Source organism: Psittacula echo (genome assembly GCF_963264785.1).
Source record: "Psittacula echo genome assembly, chromosome: 1".
In the NCBI taxonomy this organism is placed as follows: Eukaryota; Metazoa; Chordata; class Aves; order Psittaciformes; family Psittacidae; genus Psittacula; species Psittacula echo.
The window spans coordinates 20,342,423-20,364,510 of NC_137735.1; positions in this window are offsets into that span (position 1 = coordinate 20,342,423).

Below are 22,088 nucleotides of genomic sequence, written 5' to 3' on the forward strand. Positions count from 1 at the left end.
AGTAGGTTGCCAGTGTAAGTTCTTTTGTGGATAAATCTACTTCAAGGTTATAAAAACCTAGAAGAAATGCCAGACCATAATCAATGAACTATGTGTAAACATAGATGCAATATGAAGAGGAGAGAATTTAAAGATTTCAATGACAACTCTAAGCAGCTCCTGTTGACATTAGAAATTCAAGGATTAAAATGATATCTCCATTGAAATGCTAACAAGTATGATGATTTAGACAGCGTGCCCTGTTTCTAATTATTATGCATAGCTTGCATATAACATAAGTAGTTGTAACCTTTGTGTGAAGAGCAAAGTTGGGAAATGTTAATCCATGGGGAAACTATCACTTCTCTCCAACTTCCATACAGAAGCTGTGGCTCAAATGATTGCTCTTATTCTCCAGTCTTGAGGGAAAAAACATCCTCTTTGCAGTTAAATATTCCTTTTTGAGCTGTGTGTGCATTAGTCAAATTGATTTCCGTGAGAGTTCTCCAGGCTGAGTTGTATAACACTATCATTCAGTGCATCTGCAAAGGGAGCTGTGAGAGACTAAAAAGAGAAATGTTAGGGAAAAAAAAAAGGCTCTCTGAAAACCTGGAAGCAGCAACTTAATCAAAACTTGGCAAGACTTGAGACTGGAGAGCCAATATGCAGCTTATCTGTGAAGGAAATGTCTGGTGGGAAGGCCAGATTTTGAATTGGAGATCTGTTCTTCCTCCTCCCCTGCAGATGGGCCAGTCACCTGGCTGAGGATGTTGCTGGGCTCAGGGACACTTGGTAGGCAGGCAAGGACTGCTAGAGAAGGGTGTTGTATCTGCATCACCAAAGGTTTCTTAAGCCCTCTTTTGGCAAAGATCTGTCTAGAATGCTTATGCACAGGTCCTGCCTTCTCAAGGTCTATTCTGGTTACCTTTTGAATGACTGTGGCAATCATTCCTTGACACTTTTGTAAAATGTAATATATGCAGTAATTTCATCTGAAGAAAAACAAATGCTGTCATATTATTGGAGGGCTAGAAACTATTAAGGAGAGAAATAACATATGACTGATCACATAGTGAAAGCAAATTCTTTCAGAGAGTAGACATAATTATTTGATAGTCTGATCATGATCCTCAAAGCTGTTGTGCTTTACTTGCCCACAGTTTCGTGGTTGCTTCACTAAATGAATCTCTGTTTTTATTTGAAAGGATTTAGTCAGCTTCGAGGAAGTGACTGCTTCTTGCTCTGGTTTTCGTATTTCTGCTCAAGAACTTGTGATTCTTTTATCATGCGCATCAGTACATATTGTTGGGAGCACCAGGTTTTTGCAGTCGAATAATTTCTTCTTCTCACTTGGATCCATCCTAACGACTTCTGTTTTAAGTATTGCACTGCTTTAGACTCCAACAAAAGCAAAAAAAGAATTAAATACTTACATTTGGAAATTTTTATGTTCTTTACTTGTCTCTTGCCTTCTGTGTATTTCATATATTTTACGCATACATTCTTCAGAGCATGGTCTGTCTGCAGTTGTAATGCAGAGGTCTTGTCAATGACAAAGAGCTAACAAAGTGTCTTCACACTTAAAGACTGTAATGTTTACCAAACAATTTTGATTTCTGAGCCATTTCCAGTGTTCATCTTTCAAATTCTGCCTCAAACTTCATTGTACACCTAATGACAATACTAATATTTTTAGATGACGTGAAAATACTAAGATACCTGTAAACTTTTTAGGCAAAAAAATGAAGCTTCACAGCAGTAATTTGGTCTTATAAAAATAAAATGTAAGGTAGTTCTGAAATCTTAGTTTCAAATTTTTGTGGGTTACCCCCTTCTCTCCTCTCATTTCCCATTTTCAGGCTATTCTACGGAACTTCATGGTTATTCTTCTGAGAAAAAATATATATTGCGTTTGGGCTCAGATCACTCCTAGAGTTTTATGGAATAAAGGATAGTTTACATTTCCTTAGAACAGCTTATGACAATAACCTAGGCCTTAGCAATAAACCTCATTTATATTCAAGAAGGCAAAACACAAACAGCAGCAACAACATAGAAAAATCAATGGAAATAAAAGTGAATATCAAAGCTTCACAATACAGGTGCAGACATAAAGAACTGTGTCTTAATCATATTAGTTATGATTCGAGCAAACAAAAGGCCTCTTGAGAACTAACCTCAAAAAATGTAGGCACTAGAAAAAAGAGGAGAAGGCTTTGATCCCTACACTGCTGGTTGGGGTTTGAGCTGGATGTGATGGCTACCAGGGTGAGCTAAATCTGTAGTATGGAAATGCTGAGCTCTGGGGAGAAGGAAGTATGTTTGAGAAAAAACTCTTATGGCTCAGATTACATTGCAATGTATCCTGTATTTTAAAAACATATCAGTAACTCATAGACTGAGTCTGTAGCTGTACCAATAAAATCAATGCTGTGTTCTCAAAGAGAAGAGAATAAAAATTAGGTCTTTACAAGGCAGAAAAATAAACACACATTAAAGAAATTCAGGATCCTGGCATTTTTTTTCATCAGTTTTTATTCCTAGCAGTTATTTTCATTCTTCATAAACAGTTTTTGAATTTATATTTCAATTTTTTGTAATTTTTTTCCACTTGATGCCTTCAGATCAGGCTGAAGGTTATAAAATTTTTTTTTCCTTATAATTTCATTAGTGGAGCTGTTTAAATTAGATTGAACACTCAAAAAGTATGTTTTACATATATGCATACACACACATTCTCAATCTCAAAACATGAAGATGGCTGTCTCCTTAAAAAAATTGCTTCTGGGGTGGACATTAAATTTCAGCTTGTAATAAATTTTTACAGTCTAGTTATAAACCTCTGGGAAATGGTGGGGTGGCTTATCACAGAAATGCTAATACAACCCGAACTCCAGCAGTGATGTTGTAATATATACATCATTAAGTTTCTATTCTCACGGAACACTTGGTGTACAGAATATTTACATTTATAGTACTATAGTGTATCTTACAGTATCCCTCCAGGTAACAGCAAAATGATAGTTTCATGAGGAAAATTATGTGACATTATTTTAATATACCCATACTGATTTAAGCTCAAAGCAGCTCAGGAGCAGGATTGTCATAATGCTTCCCTATATTAGCCTAGAAAGCATTCAGCCCCTTTTAACTATTAGTTTAGTAGTTGCTCAGAGAATGGCAAGAATTCAGAAGACTTTTTATCCCTCTGGCTTCTACAGTAATTATATTATACTGGAAAGGGGGTTTTGTTAAAATAAATCTAATATAATCAGTCTTGCTTTGTAGGAGGTTTAAATAGAAAATAGTGGGATTTTTCCATGTGCTTTTGCTACTTGTTTGTATATGACTGATTTACCTATGTAGGTATGCCTGAACAGAGTAGAAGCAGGTTTTATATGAGTTACCAAACGTCTTTCGGGTATCTTGAATGTAGAGATTAATTTTGGGTCTGATTTTCAAGGGTTTGTGCCAGGACTTAACCTTTGTGACTACACAAGAGGATGTGTGTGTATGTGCTGTTTACATGATGCAGGCTGACTAAACAGACAAACTGGAGTTATTCATAATGACTACCCATGTTGCTAAGTAAACATTATATAGCTGTACCTTAGGTACAAATGTTCTGAAATAAAGTACTTCTACCAAGGTGTAATGGCCCAAGTAAGGGTCCCATGTCAACTAAAAGGTAGTATCTTCTGTCCTCAGAAGGCATGTAGAAAGGCAATTACAGGTTGCCTCTAATGGTGAAGAAAAGGCCGTGGTGAATCTTTTCCTCTGAAAATGCATTTGGACTAAGATTTTTTTCTGAGAATATATCTGAAAAGCTATTCTGTAGCATTCCACTGCAATGCTAATTTACTGGAGTTATGCCTGTATCCCTGCAGAGCTTTGTTTGATCCAAAACACACAGCAGCTACCAAGTACTCTTCTGTAGAGTGCATGCAGCTATAAGAGAATGACATTTGAGTTAATTAATCTGTGAAAATACTGCTGGAGAGAAAGAGACTAATGTTGAGGACTGTCCTGGGTTCAGCAGCAGCAGTCAGTTTTTTTTCTTCTTAGTAGCTGGTGCAGCACTGTGGTTTTGACTTTCAGCCTGGGAAAAATACTGATAAAGCTGATGTTTTCAGTTGCTGGTCAGAATGTTTACCCTGACCAAGGACGTTGTGAGTCTCATGCTCTGCCAGGGAGGAGGAGAAGCCGGGATGAAGCAGAGACAGGACACCTGACCCAAACTAGCCAAAGAGGTATTCCATACCATAGCACGTCATGCCCAGGATGTAGAATTGAGAGTGCCCAGAAGGGCTGGATTACTGGAGGGTGGGGGTGAGTGGTTGTGTTCTCTTCCTTGTTATTTCCTTTATCATTATTATTATTGGTGGTAGCAGTAGTGGTTTGTGTTATACCTTAGTTATTAAACTGTTCTTATCTCAATCCATGGGAGTTGCATTCTTTTGATTCTCCTCCCCGTCCCTCCAGGAGCGGAGGGAAGAAAGGTGGGGGGGGAAGTAGACTGCGTGGTTCTGATTTACGGCCTGGGCTTAAACCATGACAAGGACTTGACAGATTCTACTTGCTTTCTGAAAATACTTTCATTACAAAAGATTCCAGCAACAGGAATCAGTACCAGCAAATCACCTTGTTAATCTATTCTGTTTCGTTTCTCTGTATTCGAAGAGCAATCAGATATTTTCTGTTTGAATGACTCATTTTAAATTAAGGACAACAAAATAAGAATAAAAATAAAACTCCATCAGAGAGAAAAAGTGCATTTGTTTTTCTTCACAGCCTTCGCTGAAATGAAATTAAAATGGCTGCTGGTCTCTGTAGACTACTCCAGCTTTTTAGAATCTTAGATCACAGCAACAGTCACAGAGCACATAGGTATCTCGTTTCAGTTATGTTTACAGTTGTGTATAGATGTTTTCTGCTTTAATGAGATTTTCTGCAAGTATTGTCATCCATGACTTCATCCTATCGAGTTATTGAACCCTGAGAATGTTTCATTTTCATTAATATTATTCTGGTTAGGGGATTGTTAGAGAGTAGACAAGTAGAGTCCTACAGAGAGGATGTAGGACTACCTATGTGAGAAGCATGAGTAGCATTTCATTTTTAAAGGATGTTAGGCTGTTACTTCTATAGGATGTGGAGCTACCCCTAAGTGTGTGGGAACTGCATTTGGTGGGGCTGGGTAGGTTATAGTCACCAGAAAAATTTCAGGCCTCAGTTCTTGCTCTTAGATATAGAGATTGTCAGCCAGCTGCCAAAAATGACTGAAGTATCAAAACAAAAATAGCTGAACTGAGAAATTGTTCTAATATTATTGCTCAGTCACTTATTGTGATTAAACTTTGTTGTTTAGAAATACAGAATAAAAAGGCACGTCTTCCCACAGATACACAAATTCAAGCTGCCTGATCCCCTGTGACTAGTACCTTACACAATCAATTTCATAGTCTAACTCAATTAGAGACACTAATCTGGTAAACACTTGTCACTTTAACAATTTTCAAAAAAAGTTTGATTTCCGTATTGTCAAGGGCAGAAGAGTAACAGACCCGTAACAGGGAAAAAAGTGTTAAAATTCTGTTGAACTTCAAGAAATTATCTATGATAGAGAAACTTGCTGAACAAATTGATAAAGTGGATGTGAAGGTACCTGTAAACACAGCCCATGTCATTTATTGTAACTTATTTTTATGCTGCTGAATGTGTACACTTGCAATGTGTTCTGGGCACACACAGGCTGTCTTTCAATCTTACGGTGGAAGAAAGGAAGAACTGGTCTTGGGCAGGGAAGGATCGTGACAGGCTCCAGTAGGCTTCCCTCTTCAGTAAATGAAGTGTATTTTTTGAAAGCACCTGCCCCTGACCTGCAATAAAATCAATCTTTAGGAAGAGCCAGCCAAAAGCGTCCAGAGCAAAAGCAGTCCACATTCAGAAAATATTAGGCATTAGATGGTTAAGAGATAGTGAAAGAATCCAGATTCTGAGTGCTGACCTTACGATACCCACAAATGGGCCCTGCGAGAATGCTGGTTGTCACAGTTTGGGAAGTGGGCTTGTCAGCAGTAAGGGGTAATTCTGATTTGCAGTATTACATATTCAGGATCAAGAGCCTTGACCGGATCCTTTTCTCTTTCCATGTAATTAAAGATTCTGCACTTATCATGCAGCTGATTTTATACTCTGTATCTTTGCACTCACATAGAAGAGATATGTTTTTCTGCAGTGGAGTAAAAAGATGCACTGGATCCATGATGAGCTATAAGGTTGCTAGGACATTGCAAGTGGAAATAGTTACTTATTTTAAAAGCTGTAACTTGCTGGGAATTCATCCCTGGTGCTTTCTTACAGGGATACTCAGAATGCCTTTTTATAAGGGTGCCTCTGATTTAACTGGGACCCTTGGAAGCTGCTACCTTGTGAGTTGTATCACTTCACATCTAATAAGTTGTTTCTTCCCCTTCCCTTCCCCCTAACCAGCCATAACTGACAGAAATCCAATCAAACAGAAACTTTGTATCTGAAACATAATTTCCTTCCTCTCCTTTCTTGATATTCACTGACTTTTCTGTTTTTTTCAGGTGGTGCCCACAGCAATATAGCCCATGTTTTTTCTTGCTTGTCTTACTATCTACTATCCTTCATGAAATCCAATTGTGAAATAAGAGGTTTGAGAAAAGATTTTAAATTGCTAACCTGGAATCTCTTTTCAGGCCTCTCTGATCATTTCTCTTGCTAGAGAAACTCCTTAAGGGGAGGAAGGGAAGGTAAGAATATTTGGTCTGTTTCCAGTGCTCAGCACATGAAAGATGAGACAACTACTTAATTCTTCACATGAAGTTTATTAACTGCAGTGATCTTTTCAAAGTCATTAAGTTGTATTATGTTAAAGCAAACTAACATTTCAATTTGTGGTAGCTGTTTGCTGTTTTCTCTGTGTGTGTGTTTTGGGTTTTTTTTTAATTTTTAATAAAAATATACAACAGTTTGGAATAATTAGACAGCAGACATAAATCTGAGCTGAAAAATATATCTTGAACATTTCAGTGTCAGAATTTTCTTTTCCCAATGGCAGTTAGGGTCTGAAAGAACAAAGTAAGCATCTGGCTGTGGTGAATTCATGCTCAAAAGCAATGACTTGAAATCCATTTACTTACACTGTTGAGTATCAGTGGATTTCGTACTACACTGTACAGATAAGAATTCATTGCTGTCACTTTCTTTTGCAAGAAATTTAATGTTTTAGTAGGGTAGCCGCTTCCATTTAATATTCTACTATGATCTTGGTGGATTCCACAAACTGCTAATCCTAAAATCAAAACGAATCTCCCCATTAGGAGGGACTAGGGCTCCATAGGAAATGGATCTAACTTCATCTGCTGTCCTTTTCTGTTTATACCTCATTTTGTCTTTCACAACAAAGGCAAAGTTGATACTTTTTACAAGTTTGGGAAGGTATTTTCTATTCTGGGGACAATCTGAAATCTTTGGAATGACTTTTTAAGAAGCATAATATTTGAGTATGAAAATTAAATGTGTACCTTACTTCTTAAACAAATTCTTCTAAACTACTTATTATGTCTCTGTCAACAAAATGCTTACATGTGAGCTCAATTCTGTGGTTCAAAGCATAGCTAGTATTATGTGGAGGCATACTAAATGGAAGAGAGAGACAGCAGAGGTGTAAGTTTTCTCAAAAAATTTGTCAGAAAGTTATCTCAGGTTTGAAATGGGGAGAAAGATACATTTGTCACTGAACAGCTATGAGCCTAGTGAAGTGGGCACTGACCTTTGGAATTGAGAATCGTGCTTCAATTTCTAGCCCTAGAACAGTCTTGCAAGTTAGATTTTGAAACTGAGTCATCTTTTTTCATTTTTCTGCCATAGACATTCTTGCGTTTCTTAAAATTTGACTGGAAAATTGTACAAGGATGAACTACCAAATATAGACTTCTTTTTGCATATCACCTCAGCCAGTTGCAAAAATACTGCAGTGGGTGAAAGGCTGCATTCTCAAAAGGTATAGTAGCTGGTTTTCCACAATGTGCAGAAGCATTTTCTTTGTATATGGAAGAGACATCTGGATCTTCCTGCATATTATCACCCAAGCACTGTAGATACCACCTGGGCAGAATACCATGTTTTTATATCTTCCATTTTATCTGTGTATCTGTGAAGCTCCATCCCTTCACCCCCAGGAAGGTTTCATAAGCTTCTCAACACTACTGTTCCTGTTCCTTCCACTTCCAACTGTCACTTCATCACAAGTGGCATTCAATATACCATGTTTTGAGCACTGTGAAGGCTAATATCAGAGAAGACCACAGATTTTATACCCAGCAGCAGTGTTCTCAGTTATTGTGATGGTAGAGGCATGTACAATACATTTCTAAGTACTTCAGAGACTAAAGCTGACCTTTTCTGAGGTAACTTGCTGAAAGGTGTTTCTAGTGTCATTTTGTCAGTGCAGTTTTCTTTTTGAAACCTGTAATTGAGAAAAGGGGGGAAAAATTGCATTTTGCAGGAACTCCTGTAGAAATGCAAGTACTAAACTGAAGGCAGCAATGACCAAGGTTGCAATTGCTACTAGAAGATGACTTGAAAATAAATTGATTTTAAAACTAGCAGTTTTATAGTTCCCTTCTTCAAGATAATAAAGACTTGGTGGAGGCTACAAAAATTCTATCATAGCAATAAAAGCTTTATAAAAATATTTGAAAACATTTTTTATAGAAATATAGCTGTGTAAAATCTAGTGCCAAATGAAACATCTAATGCTGGTTTAAACATAGCATCCAACATAGATCGCTGCCAATGCAAAACCCCTACCTTGAAAAGGTTCATATTTTGAATCTGTGCATAGTTTTAATTAGGCCTAATGCCAAATTTCATGCCCAGGTGAGTAAGTAGTTATTGCCTTGGAGCCTGCAGGCATATATGTGTTTTTATCTCCATTAGTCCTGCATTAGAAATTATTTCCTCACACTTGTGTTCTCTTTTGTCTTTGTTGATCAAATGTGTTGAACATGATTTTCATGCATAAAGTAATTCATGTACAACGGAATTCCCTTTTATTCTGCTTATGGTTTAGTGAGGATGTAGGAAACTCAAATTCAAGTGCCTACTCTGACTTTTCAACCACTCAGATCTCAGTTTTTTACATCATAGGCAATGAATCTAAACCTAAATCTCTTTTTTTTTTGGGGGAGGGGGATGGAAGAGTACTTGTGTCTCCAGGGGTATGATGAGAAATATTATTCCAGATTTGAAAAATATTTCTTTTTTCTTTAGTTCATTTCATCATTTTCTTTTGCACAATATATTTTTACAAGCATTTTATGTCCTCCCTGCCCAATGGAAGGACATTAATTCAGTAATACATTAATTCAGTAGTCAGGCCTCTAACAGCCATATACCAGAGAAATTTTTTTTTTATTATTATTTTTAATTTTAGTATTTTTTAATACTTTAAGGGTAATGATAGAGTTATGGAAATGTCACTGTTAATTCAGAAAATAATAAGTGTTCCTCTGAATCCCACCATTTCATGCTGAGGTTGGTTACTTATCAAGCAGAAACAAACTATGAATTTGCTCTACTTTAGCGTTACTGTTTTGGTTTTCTTTACTCAAGGTGTTTTTCATGTCTCTGGTAACAAATGAATGTTTTCCATATTTTATCGAGGGAATGGATGTTTTCTGTGCTTTGCTGATATTGCGGAAAATGTACATGGGAATTAGCCATTTAGTGGGATTTGTTCATCATAAGCTTGGCATCATGGAAGGCAAAACAGTGAATCTCTAAGCATTAGGAGTCGTGTACTTTGAAATCAACTCTCTGTTTATATTTTGTCTGAATTTTTTTCAGAAAGTCATCTTTTGCACCTGATATATGTTTTTATATTGGAATAGCCAGTTAAGCAGAAGACTAGTGACTATTACATGAAAATTATTTAAGTATAATTTGGTGTTACAGAAACCCTCCAACTATGATGATGTGTTTTATGCATTCTTCAGCCCTTAAATTTTAAAAGAGACGAATTTGCACCTTCAATTTTTCTTGAAAGCCTAATATTGTATAACTGAAGCCGTTCTATATACTACTTATCGTATTCAGGTTGTCTTTTCTGAATGCCATAAGAGTAATGTTTACAGTTTGATAGGCAGACACTTTCTGGAGATGACTGGGTATTTCTGAGCACAGATAATAAATTGAGGAAATTTTAATCCATGGGCTGCTTCTTGAATTCTGTATCAAGTGGATAGCTGCTGAAGCTGTGTGTTTCATGCACTGTGAACCGTGTAAAAGGACCCTTTGAATAAGTTAACGTGTACAAGTGATTGCCTACAGTATAACTACACAGCAGAAGGCTACGTCTTGCTTTCATGTTTAATTGCAATGAGAAATTGCAGTATTTCTAGAAGTGATGGAATTGACTGGAAAGAAAAGCTTACTTGTCTTTTAGCAGAAGATTGTGAGATGTTTGCAAATACTAGGTTGATTTTGCCTTCAGTCTGATGAAAACTAGGCAGGTACTGAAGAAACCTGCCCTTAAATACTGAACGAGCCTGTATCAGAGCTTTCAGTGTAAAAATAGTATAGGAAAAATATCAGGAAGGGGCCAAGTTAGCCTTGGAATTAAATTAGACTCTGAAAACTATCTATTCTTAAATAGATTCTAGAATTCTGTTAACTGTTTTATTCTTAGACTGTTTTATTCTTTCCAGTTGATGGGCATCAATAGCACAAAAGACACAGTCAAAACTAATTGTAATTACCCCTTGGTAACATTGGCAGTAAAAAGACTGTCTTTTAAGCTGTGCCTTAAGACTAGGTATCTCTTCTGTCCAAAGGTGGCCATTTCAGTAGATGCTAAAGAGTAATAATTTGCTGATTAAATGTGTGCTATCCAATGTGATGAGCAGAGCACCTCAGGATGCAGCTGCACAAAATGGTAAATATGGCTTTCAAGTGGAGAGCAACAAATAAAGAATTGCTCAAATGCAAAGTACAGAACAGTATAAGCTCACTCTGCTGTCTCAGCAGTTCTTGTTCAGTCATTTAGTGTCTGTCCTCCCACAACAGGCATAGATTTGGCATAACCATTGTATTGCTTGCTGTGTGGGTGGCTACAGAAATTTGTAATTGTGTGCTTGCACTTGATCCAGATCACATTTGTTCTGCCAGCAGGTTGGAGAATACGTATGTCAAATATCGATGAATGTTGAACCATGGCTTCACATGTCCAAGACTTTCTCTGAGTACTCAGTTTAATGTTTAGTGGGTTTTGTTTCATTTATATGAAATAGCAGGAGCTATTTTTGACTCAGTAACTGACTTATCTTGCTATGTATTTTCCCTGTAGAGAAAGCTGAGATAGTTTCAATTCAAATTGTAAAAGAAAAATGGAATAATGGAATTTTGACAGTTAAAATTTTTAGACTTTTTCAACATTTTTGTTTTTCACACCTTTTTATTTTCAGGGGTAAAGGTGAAAATGAGTTTCACAGAGTTTTGAAGTTTTCTCCTTAAGGAAAAGGTGAAGGAATCTCAGGAAATGAATTAAAATGGAAAGACTCCTTTTTCCCCTGTCTCGCACAAAATGGGGCAAAACCTCGAAGAACAAGCCTTACTTAACATGCTTTTTATCCAACACCGTTTTCAGCAGAAATAAGTACCCTTTGAGACAGTTTCTGTAAAACAATTTTATTTACAAACCCGAATTCTTATATTTTCTGGTATGTTTCAAGCAGGTATAACTCTTTTGGTAATGCACATTTATTTAGGACCAGGAAATCCTAAGCTCAAATCCTCTGTCCTGGATATGGTCTATTATGACCGTCAGTGAATGAGCAAAATGGAATATGACAGCACAGTTTAGGATGGAATCCATTAGTACCAGTTCAGCCAGATATTGTGTGAAATCCTGCTGTAAGACTACATTGGCACTCTTCAGACATTTTTTGAGAAATCCAGGTCAATAGCCTTTATCTCAAGCAAAATTTTGTAGTGTATATAACTTCCTTGCATAAGGGCCACTTTTTTGCTTACGTAGCCAATAAGCTACTAGTTCTTGATTCTTCAGTCTATAAATGCCTTTGGGACATAGCTACGTGTGATGTGCTGTTCTCTTTAGTTGTTTCAAGAACAGCCTTTGTTCCTGGGAGATGATACAGGAAAAAAAGCCCAAAACAACACATCACACTCAAGCGTATTTACATTTCTGGATTTTGTTTTTAGCATTTCCTGGGATGGTAAAGGTTGAAACTTACCACTGGTGATGATGTTTTCATTTTTCACTCTTGGTCTGATCTACTTTTTCCAAAGTGATTCAATCTTTTCAAAAATATATTACAAAATTTCTTGATATTGGGACTAATATGATTAATATATCCTATAGCAAGAGGCTGCTAGGATGCTAATATGTATCCTCCCTTATTAAGTATAATAATCACATGAAAAAGTTGTTGCTCTCACATTTGGATTTATAAAGTAGAAAGTATTCAATGATATTCAAGAAACATGATGAAATGCAGTATGCAATATGAAGAATAAAGCTATTCAGATTTTACAGGCAAAACCAGCCTCCTTCCAGACTGTGCTGTTGTAACAGGCCAAATAATTTGATAAAATGGTTCATCATTTGTAAGGTGAGATACTTAGGGGTGAGGCAATTGTGCCAATGGAAAGACTGCACCTTCAAGGAGCCATGCACAAATGCTGTTTCAGCATATCACTAATTAGCATGCTACTCTAGGCTGTCCCAGATTAATCCCTTCTTCTGTGTGTACTGTATATAGCTAGTAATCATGATTGATTACTGAACACAATTGCTGCAGAACCACTGATGCCATACGATAAACTTGCTGGAACAGAGCAGAGAATTTTGCTATACATGTTCTGTTAACAGTGTAGTACTGACAAGTGTGGTCTGGAGTTAGGGCAGACTTCAGTGACTAATGGAGCTTGATTAGAAGCTGTAGAATTTTCTGTAATTGTTTTGCTTCCTTTTTAATGCTAAAGTGTGACTTCTCAAATTTAGTCATGAAAAAGCAGTGAGAAACACGTGTACACCCTAATAGGAAATGCTCAAAATGTGAGGGCATTCACTGCAGATGATGCTACATGAATTTGTCTCAATTCATTGTAATTGCAGACTTAAACTTTAGTCATCTGAGTGTCTTTACTGCCATGCACTGTTTCCAGGGATACATTTCCCTTGTTGGGGCTGTTCCATTTTGAATAACTAATCAAACTTCCATTGAACAAGTTCTCTAACATCAATTTCTTGCATCCTAGAGTTCTCTAATCACTGTCATACAAACTCAGGCTGCCTCTTGATGTGGTTAAATGAATCTTTAACTTTATAGAGTAGAACAGAACCAAGGAGGAGTTTGAGAGATCTGTCAACGTAGTTAATAGCCTGTTTGGCAAAGACATTTACCTCATGTGGGAAACCCTGGCTGAAACTCCTGATCTGAAGAGGATACATATAAAAAGGATAGATATAAAAGGCTTGCAGCCAGGCAACAATGGACATGCCTTTTGGCCACTGATTATTTTGGAGCTGGACTTACCAAGAAGCAACTCCTCTGGGAAAAAAGCAGCATGACGTGATTAAAAATTTAGTTCAGTGTTTTAGAACCCACCATGAAACCTCGTTACTCTAACCATCTTTTGTTTTGTTCTCCCATCACAAATCAAAAGGAAATATTTTCAGAAAATCTTCCTCTACAATCCTAATTAATATTTCTCTTTTTTCTTTTTTTCTTTTTTTTTTTTCCATAGATCTTTACTGTTTTTTTATAAAGTAATAACATCAATAAAAACCCCATGTACAACAAAAATGTGGGCATGACCTGATTTTATATATTAGTTTATGTTAATAACCAGTCATATGCTAAATTTTGCTGAGAGCACTGAGATACTGAGTAAAAATATGCCAAGCAGTACAGGTATTTCTTGAACTTGCAACTCCTACTTTATGTTCTCACAAAGGGCAAACAGAACTTGCCCCAAATTGCATGCATTTGTGTAATTGCAATAGATTTTAGCTACCCTTTTGTCCTTCTTTGGTGTACCTCTGTGGTATATAAGACCCAGGAGGAATGCAGAAATTAGCTTGTATAACATTATGGTATCTTACTGTATGAAACATTTGAAACTTATCATTTTTAGCCTGTTTCTCTCTGAAGTGGCAAACATCTAAATGTTCTTCTCACATATGTCTGAGATGGTTCTACTGTGTTTTATGTATCAGTCAGGCTGGTTTCTTTAGTGCCTTGCTGAGGGGAGTGAATACACTGGAACATGCCAAAATAATGACTCAGTCATGGGTTATGAGATTTTTTACGTCTGTGGGCTGATTCCAGCATCACCCACTCTCCACTCTTTGCCTTTGTGAGAGAGCATGTTTTCTTCTCTGATGAAACAAAATCTGTTACTTTGGCTTGTCCATCTTGAAGAATGATTAGAAATGTACTGGGATATATTCAGTAATTGGTTTCCAACGATAAAGTTTCAGCTTCAGATAGAATCTACTCACTGTATGTATTATTTGGTGAGAATGTAAAAATCGCTATGATCAAAAGTAAGGACTTATCAGTAAGGAATGCCAAAACAAGACAAAACCAAATTCAAAATACTGTTTGAATTGCTTTAATGGAGATTCCAGTGTGAACAGGGTACTCCATATTTGACTCTGATTTCTGTTTTGCCAAAGAACAGTTGTTTCAGTGGAGGCTCTAGAAGATAGAAGACTTATCATTCACCTATTGGCACCGTGTGTGGACTATTCAATGGAGATACTTGTGGAGCTTTAGCTGAAACAGTCCAAGAAAGAAACATCTAAGTGTGGTTGAATTGGTGAGATGCAGATGGTAAGCCTACACCTCTTCTGTCATGAGATTAGGTGGTGTAATGGAACATCAGTATCCTAGGAAGAAAAGTTCTGTGGAGCCTCAGATGACCATGATATAGCTTGTTTTAGGTGGGAGTTGAAGAGCAGGAGTAGGTACTAGGAAAGGACAGAAGAAAGGAGTGTGCAGGCTTAAATGCTGAAAAAAGTGTCAAGCAGTCATGGAGATTTGAAACAAAGGCAAAAACTTGCACAGTACATCGTAAGCCAGTTCACAGGAAAGCTCCAATCTGTCTAGTGCTAAGAAAGCTAGGACAAAATCCATGTGGCAAACATGTTTAACTGTAATACATAAGGCAATATGGCATTGTGATCTGGGCTGTCATGAGAGAACTTACCCACGTATAGCAGAGTAAAAGTGATGCTTAGCAAGCTGCATAAATTTTGTTTTCTTCATTGTACAAGAGGTCCTCTTGGTTTTGGTTTTATTTTCATTTTTTTAAGATTGTTCACTCCTCATTCACCACTTCTGCAACTGTTTGTTGCCTGAATATTGATGTGTAATGTAGGAAACACACTATGCATGTGGAAGAATACAGCTGACATTGAACTTTCAATAAGGAAAATGGTCCTGCTTCAATACTCTACACTGTACAGTGCAGCAGACTAGCTACTTCAGCTCCTCAGGAAAAAGCTGTTACTCCTCTGAGACATCAGGCCTATCATATGCCTGTAATTGCATCTTGCCTTCTGTATTTCTTATTTAATCAAATACAGAAATATGTGATAATATTGTGATAAATTAACACCACTTTGGAATGTGCAAATTAATGTTACCCTATTTTTTTTTTTAACCAATAATGTTGCAAGATTCTTAGGCTATACAAAGGTGGATCTTTCTTTTGAAAACTAGATGATATTTTAAGCAACATCTATACTTTCAGGGAGCAAGATTAAAATCTTTTACTTTCTTAAGTGTAAAAATCACAAAAAAGGAGAGGAAAATAAAGACTGTGAAAGGCAACATATAATGATAATGCATATCTATGGACACCTGAGTGAGAGAATGATGAATAGGGGAGGCCAAAGTCCTAATTTGTGAATGACATGATGCCTTGAATGAGTTATACACATACCAGAGAGCAACCTCAGCTATGAAGTTAGTAACTAAATTGTGAAAGGGAGTTGGAATTAAGAAATACATCAGGTGCTTGTAAAAGGTCTGGCAGTGCTCCAACGATTTGCTAACTTCTAAGGCAGATGCATGTAGTCTTAGTGGCGGAAAGATTTCATCCTAGAATCAGTAATCCTTCATTTATCAGTCAAAATGTTGTCTGGTCCTGATGTATTGCTTAATTAGAACAGATCAGGGAAAAGTTTTACTTCAAAACTAAAAAAAAAGTGCTTTCCAAACACCATAGTCCTTACCAAAAACAAAACAAAACAAAACAACAAACCAAACAAACCATAGACTGTATGGTAGTCAGAATGGGTGTTGGAAAGGTAGTTCAGGCAAGGGAAAACCATAGTTCAACAATGTAAGAAGTGGTAAATGCTCCATGTCTCGCAGTGTTCAAGGCCAGGTTTGACACTGGGTGACATAGTCTAATGTGAGTCATCCCTGCCCATGGGAGGGGGGTTGGAACTAGATGTTCTTAAGGTCCTTTCCAGCCCAAACCATTCTGTGATTCTATGATTCTAATGTGATGAGCAAATGGCAATAATAGCCAGGAAAGGGTTTGTCAGTAGTAGAAAGCAATGTGGAGGTAGCTATAATTCTGATAGTTTTGCTACCTCTTGCTCATTTAAGAACATTCAATGGCCATATAAGCAGTGGTATATGCTCTAAACTATTTTTAACTAATGTTTTTATTTTTAAAGCCTCTCAGGTTGTGGGGAATGCATGTGCCCAATAATTATGTATAGCAGATGTAAAATGAATGCTTATTTTATCCAAAGTGAACAAAGCTGATATTTTGCTGAGTATCTCTAGCTAACAGATAATGTCAATAGAATGGGATGTTATCACAGGATAATGGTCTCCTGCTGCTTGATAAGTGCTGAGTCGAAACCACAGTGTTTATTTTCAAGGCAGGGGACATTGATCCTATAACAACTTTCTATTTCAATGACATTCTTGCTATTACATTAGATTGATGCACTTATGACCATTTTATTTAATAGATATTAGCTCAGTAAAGTGTCAGCTGCTTATTGTGTGGCTATTCAACATACTAGCTACAGTCTGATTGGCTTCAAGAAAAAGACTTGTGTTATAAGCATAGAAAGTATAGATTTTCATTTTAAAAGCGGAACTCTGTTCCTATGAATTCAGTGCTGAAATTTTTATTTTATTTTTTTCTAAATCTCTGTAACAAAGAAAGAAAATTGTTTACTTTGCAGGGTTGCCTTTTTATGTAATTCTGAGCAACAAGAATTTCTTCCTGAAAAAAACCCTAAGCTCCAAACCTAAGAATGAATATGGCTTTGCAAAACCTGATCCTCTGAATATTTGAGCCTTTCAGCTGGGAGCTTTCCCCAGGTAAAAACTGGTAGTTTGTTCTTTGGAGAAAAAACAAATAACAAAAATGCTTTCAGCACTGTAACTACTTTACTGTAACTACTACACTGTAACAATTTTACTACTCTAGAGTAGACTATGTAACACATTAAAAACAGAGAGCAGATTAATTCCCAAGAGTAAACCAACCTTTTACTGTAAAACACTTTCACTGCAAGCCATTGAGTAAAGTTCTAGCTTGTGTCCTCTCTCCTTTTTACATTCCTGAATATTTTAGTGTCATTACCAAAGCTGAACTTTTATTTTTTTTTTGTACTTTTTTTTCACCTTGTAAAAGAAAGCAAAAGGAGATTTTTTGCACTACACTGAATTTTAAGCCTTGGAAGAGGGTTAATACAAACTAGGTTTTTTTGCATGGCTGACAGGCAAAGTCTAGTGAACCAAGATCATTCAGCCTTCGGGAAAAAATAATCTTATTTGTGTAGCAGCTAGCGAAAACCCTACTTAATTTTTTAAAATTGTCATTGCTGTCATGTGAGTAACAGTGAAAACAAGAAAGTAAAAAAGACCACAAAAGAATCTGATCTGTATTCTCACTGGTGAAAATGCTTTTCTGCAGATGTAGTATCAAGTATGTCCAGCAGTAGTCCTATTGATTTTAATGTGTCAAAGTGGCTAACAATACTTTATTACACTGAAAGTGGATGATAGGAATGTGAGCTGGATGATCTAGTGGTAAAGCAGAGGACTTAATTATTTCAGTTTTCATGTCAGTGCAGTAATTCTACACTGCACACTTATGAAAATGTGGGAGGAAGAGTGCATGCATTTATACATGTGTGGGAGAAAATGAAAGAAAAGTGATTAGTGGAACCACCCCCCACACAGTCAGGAAGCACAGCACAACATCGTGTTACATTTTATTAAATTACTGCCTTTAGAAAACCATTGTGAAAATTTTAAGATAGCTTTCTTTGGAAGGGCACTGTAATAAGCAAATTACAAACTACAGATATAGTTTGGATGTATGCCAACTATGATGTTTAATGGTAATCAAAAAGCCTTTGATTCAAAACATATAAGAATATCCATGGTGATTTTTCTTTCAATCCAGGTCAGATGCTGGAAAAAGACTTTATTATTTCAGAATTTCTGTTTGATTTTCTCCTTGAAATCTATAAAATTATGCAGAAAACATTTTAAAATCTGCATAAATACTGAGTTTGGTGTAAGAGAAGGATGAAGGCTGGTTTAGGTAATGTTCATACGTAAATCATAAGCTAAATTTTCTACTGATAAAAGTTTTTTTTTTTTTTTTTTGATTTATAACAACTGAGAATCTGTCTGGTTTTTCAGATTCTCTCTTTTTTTCAGTTGTAGAGTATCTTACATAGCTGTAGAAAGTCGACCATTTCCTTTCAATGAGAAATCTTTTTATGGACTGGACAATGATTATCAAGGGCTATTTTACAACACATCAGAAGGATTAGAATTCTGGTTGCCTTTGGTTTGAGGTGATGGAGATAACATGAGAACACTTTAATGTAAAAAAATAGCTTTAGAGAACAGTAGACTTTTGAAAATCTTAAAAGAGGAGATGGCTTGCAGGCAAATACTTTCACGCAGTCAGAGGATATTTTGAACTCTCTATTGCCATTTATGTATTAAGAGTGATGTTAAAAACATCTCGGGTGACAAGTGTGTGCATTAAAGCCTGATGAAACTGCAACTATGGGACAACAATACTGAAACCTGGATTTTTAACTGGTAAAGAGATGTTTCATACTGAAATAATCATAGAGTCATAGAATAGTTAGGGTTGGAAAGGACCTTAAGATCATCTAGTTCCAACCCTCCTGCCATGGGCAGGGACACCTCACACTAAACCATGTCACCCAAGTCTCTGTCCAACCTGGCCTTGAACACCACCAGGGATGGAGCATTCACAACTTCCTTGGGCAACCCATTCCAGTGCCTCATCACCCTAGCAATAAAGAACTTCCTCCTTATATCTAATCTAAACTTCCCCTGTTTATGTTTTAACCCATTACCCTTTGTCCTATCACTACAGTCCCTAATGAAGAGTCCATCCCCAGCAACCCTATAGCCCCCCTTCAGATACTGGAAGACTGCTATGAGGTCTCCATGCAGCCTTCTCTTCTCCAGGCTCAACAGCCCCAACTTTCTCAGCCTGTCTTCATACGGGAGGTGCTCCAGTCCCCTGATCATCCTCGTGGCCCTCCTCTGGACTTGGTCCAGCAGTTCCATGTCCTTTTTTATATTGAGGACACCAGAACTGCACACAATACTCCAAGTGAGGTCTCCCGAGAGCAGAGTAGAGGGGCAGGATCACCTCCTTCGACCTGCTGGTCACGCTGCTTTTGATGCAGCCCAGGATACGGTTGGCTTTCTGGGCTGCGAGCGCACACTGCCGGCTCATGTTCAGTTTCTCATTGACCAACACCCCCAAGTCCTTCTCTGCAGGGCTGCTCTGAATCTCTTCTCTGCCCAACCTGTAGCTGTCAACCGAACCACACAGCTTGGTGTCATCGGCAAAATTGCTGAGGGCCCAAACAATCCCACTGTCCATGTCACAGACAAAGATGTTGAACAAGACCGGTCCCAACACCAATCCCTGAGGGACACCACTCGTTACCGGTCTCCAGCCGGACATTGAGCCATTGACCACAACTTTTTGTGTGCAGCCATCCAGCCAGTTCTTTATCCACTGAATGGTCCACCCATCAAACTGATGTCTCTCCAATTTAGACACAAGGATGTTGTGTGGGAAAGTGTCGAACGCTTTGCACAAATCCAGGTAGATGACGTCAAATGCTCTGCCCCTGTCCATCAGTTCTGTAGCCCCATCAAAGAAGGTCACCAAATTGGTCAGGCAGGATTTCCCCTTAGTGAAGCCATGCTGGCTGCCACAAGCACCTCTTTGTTTTTCATGTGCCTTAGCATGCCTGCATGCATGCATGAAATAAGAATTTATTCTTAGGTTGCTGATGATACCAATGTACAAGTGCTTCTTTACATGAAATTCCTACATAAAGGATTAGGGATCTAGAAAAAGTCTTGGTTTTGCTCATTAAGTCACTTATATTCCTTCAGAATATTAGGTCTCATCAGTCTTTCTGGGTGACTGAAGACCTATCTTGCCCAGCTCACATTGTCCAAGTATACTTTCTCCTAGGAGTAAAGATAGGGCTTAGTGAAAGTGAAAACTTTCACTGTCTGGATCATGTTTTGAAGTTGTTATAGGAGTTCTGGAGTGACCCAAAGAGACAGAAGGCCTTTTCTAGACTTTCTGCAGGAAATAATTTCTGTATTTGTCATGAAGGAAACAGCCCTTGACTATGGTTTGTAGAAAAAAGAAAGCAAATGACAGACGAAAATATCTAAGTGCCCAGAATTGATTCCTGCTGTGATAGACTGATGGTCACAAGGCCCAGAAAATATTCCAGCTGTGAAATGGGGAAAGTTTACATACAGGTAAAAACCAGTGTCACCTGATGGTGATGGTTAGGAACTGGACCTGTTTTCATCCATTTCATTTCCTTGGAATAAAGATGCCAGTTGAAAGCAAAGCTAGGACATTAAAGCCTTGTCCCATCCTGATGCCAGCTGAATTGCACTACTCCTGGAGTAAGTTGTGAATGGTGTTGAAATGTGCAGAAGCTCTAAGGTGTGCAATAAGATCCACAAATTGCACGAAAATGGAAGGGAGAAACCAGAGCAAAATTATTTGGCCTTGCTTTCACTGTGGAAAACCAAAAAGAGCAGGGTAAAGAAGAATTTAGAAACTGTAAGTATATGTGTGTGAAGTTGTTGATCTTGAGCAGAACTGTGAAGTCTTAGACAATGAAGTCCTGCATAAAGAACCATTTGTCTGAGAAACAGTCTGCTTATCAGAAAGATAAATTAATTTACTATTGATAAATATGACATATCAATCTAACAAGATACCTGTCAAAACTATCTCTCTGTTCACTTCCTTATCTGGAATATGTGCCATAACCCTATAGATAAGAAGAAAGACATGAGAGAACATTTGGAAATTAGCCTGATTTGTACCCACATGCTTCCATTTGCGTCCGCTGCTATCAAGTGATTGACAGCATAACATGAATCAAGATTTTTTTTAACTTATTAATAATATGAACTGCAAAAAGATTAAAGTCTCATTTACATAACCTGAGATGAAAGGAGGTGAAATATTATAATTATCTTTTCAAGCTAAATTTGCACTGCCATTTAAAATTAACCTATGCAAATGACAGGTTAAACCCCAGGAAAGCTCCAGCTCTGTTTGAAAAAAATACAATCAATTTCCAATCATGAGTGTGTTATTATGCTAGCCATTCAATTAGTAACTTGGATCCATAAATATATACCAGTATAATGATTTTTTTCCTTCTTGTTCTGTTCTAGGCTTTTAGCCCCCTAAAGATATTCAGGTTGTGAAGTCTGCATCCTTATTTGCATTGAGTAGCACTCTAAATACTACAAGGGCTATCTATACAGTAATGTGATGTGTTACTTAGCCTAAGTGAGGATAGTTAAGCACAGTTATGTTCACAAGTAAGCTGCAAATCTATTCTTTTTTTACAGTTCATAGGTGTATAGGATGACTTTGGTAAGATATGCATGAGAAAAATTACAGTTTTTTAAAGGATCCCACTCCTGTTGTGAACCAGAGAAGAAATAAGGGTTATA